Here is a 3,154-nt window from a genome sequence, read left to right as displayed (position 1 = left end):
GTGACGTAACTTGTCACATGACTCACTAAAACTTATATATAATATATTATAATAAATAAAGTACCCCCTGTTGTAAAATATGAGGATATTAGAAGTCACCTCGGAGTTCCGTGACCTGTATAAAGGCACTCGGCTTTCACTCTTGTGCTTTCATATGGTCATGGAACTCCTCTGAGACTTATAAAATCCCTATATTTTACAATACATATACATAATGGCCACCACTGTCTCATACTCTGGCAATATAAGTAAGGTAAAGTGATAGGAGGAAGCCCTCCTGTCACTTTACCAAGAAGGGCCTTTTCCAACAAGGTGGCACTCACCTAAAGCCTAAGGCAAAATCCTGCTTTTACACGTGAAAGGCACAAGGCTGCAGGCTGAGTATCACTCATGTATTATAAGGGATAATGTACCCCCTACTGTAAATGATAAGGATATTAGCAGTCACTGAGGGGTTCTGTGCCCATATAAAGGCACAAGGCTGCAGGCTGAGTTATACAGGGAACTCTGAGTATCACTCATGTATTATAAGGGATAATGTACCCCCTACTGTAAATGATAAGGATATTAGCAGCCACTGAGGGGCTCTGTGCCCATATAAAGGCACAAGGCTGCAGGCTGAGTTATACAGGGAACTCTGAGTATCACTCATGTATTATAAGGGATAATGTACCCCCTACTGTAAATGATAAGGATATTAGCAGTCACTGAGGGGTTCTGTGCCCATATAAAGGCACAAGGCTGCAGGCTGAGTTATACAGGGAACTCTGAGTATCACTCATGTATTATAAGGGATAATGTACCCCCTACTGTAAATGATAAGGATATTAGCAGTCACTGAGGGGTTCTGTGCCCATATAAAGGCACAAGGCTGCAGGCTGAGTTATACAGGGAACTCTGAGTATCACTCATGTATTATAAGGGATAATGTACCCCCTACTGTAAATGATAAGGATATTAGCAGTCACTGAGGGGTTCTGTGCCCCCCATATAAAGGCACAAGGCTGCAGGCTGAGTTATACAGGGAACTCTGAGTATCACTCATGTATTATAAGGGATAATGTACCCCCTACTGTAAATGATAAGGATATTAGCAGTCACTGAGGGGTTCTGTGCCCCCATATAAAGGCACAAGGCTGCAGGCTGAGTTATACAGGGAACTCTGAGTATCACTCATGTATTATAAGGGATAATGTACCCCCTACTGTAAATGATAAGGATATTAGCAGTCACTGAGGGGTTCTGTGCCCATATAAAGGCACAAGGCTGCAGGCTGAGTTATACAGGGAACTCTGAGTATCACTCATGTATTATAAGGGATAATGTACCCCCTACTGTAAATGATAAGGATATTAGCAGTCACTGAGGGGTTCTGTGCCCATATAAAGGCACAAGGCTGCAGGCTGAGTTATACAGGGAACTCTGAGTATCACTCATGTATTATAAGGGACACCCCCTACTGTAAATGATAAGGATATTAGAATTGAGTTCTGTGACCATACAAAGGGGCAGGAGCAGAGAGGATGAAAGCTGACTTGCACGCCTTGTAGTATCTATTGCACATGGATAGTATTTTTAGTCTCTCACCCTTAAAGTGGACCATCACATGCTGTAAATCAGCAGAGAAATCGGCCATGCTGGATATGTTGGAGATTTATTGATACACTGGCCAATGTGCAATGGAACCACAGCCCCAGTGTACGCTGCTTACACGCGCCTTGCCAAATAATGTTTCCCTACAGTGTTGTACCCCAGATTAGACAAAATCAGATTAAAACAGGGTAAATAACCCCACAAATAAAATGCTTCCTAATGAAGGAAATTGAAATACTCAGAGCACCCTGGCTGGTACAGTACCTGGAGAATTAGGCAGAACGCAAAGAATGTTGGAGCTGCTGGGAATGGGAATCAGCAACAGGAAAGCACAACACATCTGCCTTTATATTTTTCATACAAAATAGGGCTTTTCTGTGATTGGCAGATGTACGGTCACCTGATCCTACAATGATCAAGCACTGCTATTCTTTATAGCCCTCTGCCATAAGTAAACTGCTTCCAACCTGTGACCAGCAGGGGGAGTGCTAATTCTATTATCCCTTTCTGTAATCATATACCCACTGTAACTGTCCAACAAAGCCCCGCCCCTTGGCTTTCAGCCCACCCCCAGGAAGAATGGCAAGGAAATTAGTTATGAGTTAGAGCTTGGGCCGGAGTGTTTGCACTCGTGTAGCAGAATAGAGTTTTAACATAATTAGAGCTTTATTCCACATACACCATATTCATAATGTCCCTTTAAGGCGACTGCTGAACTGCTGTTTGGGCCTCTGGGTACTTGAGATGCCAGGGTCTATTTGAGACCTGGGGTGCAGCTACAGGCATCCCACATAGGGTAGAACTGAACCTTAGGACAGGGCTGACCAGCAGGACATAGGGCTACACACACCCTAATTTGGAAACAAGATGGCAGTTGGAGGCTCTCAGGCTATATCCAATAGGAGCACAGAAAGGCCTGTTCCTGGCATTTAGGGGTACAGGAATGTATGGTGGGACCCAGAGGGGACTATTTCCCATGGGGTAACCCAGGGCACCACACAGCGGGGCAAACACAGAACAGCTTTTGCCTCCAAAAGGTACAAAAAAGTATTACAATCAGGGCAGTTTTTGGCAGCCGAGGGGGCACTTTCCCAAGAGAACATAGTTATAAAGTTGGGCTGAAAAAGACCAGAGTCCATCAAGTTCAACCCCTCCAAACAAACCCCACATACAGGTATATACACACACTCATACCGACCTATCTATATATACCCGTATATACCAATGTCTATACCAACTTATGGCTTGGAGCCCAAACTGCACTGCATGGGGGGGCATTAGCAGGGACCTATAAGGGGGCAAAATGATGTTCTCTCCCTGGAGTTAATGTACAGTGGGGGCACACAGACGGCAGGTTCTTGCACCCAAGAGGTACAGCAGGGCAGTTTCTGTATCCCAGTGGCACAGAAGGGTGGTTATGGCACCTAAGGGTACCATAGGGGCACAAAGGGTATTTTCTGTCTTCCAGGGCTACAGCTGGGGCACAGAGACAGCAGATTTTGGCACCCAAGGCTATAGTTGGCGAACCAATGGGTGAGTGCCTTGCACCCATAGGTGTAGG

The sequence above is a fragment of the Xenopus tropicalis genome, chromosome 3 (genome assembly GCF_000004195.4).
Source record: "Xenopus tropicalis strain Nigerian chromosome 3, UCB_Xtro_10.0, whole genome shotgun sequence".
NCBI lineage: Eukaryota > Metazoa > Chordata > Amphibia > Anura > Pipidae > Xenopus > Xenopus tropicalis.
This window is presented reverse-complemented; position numbering follows the sequence as displayed.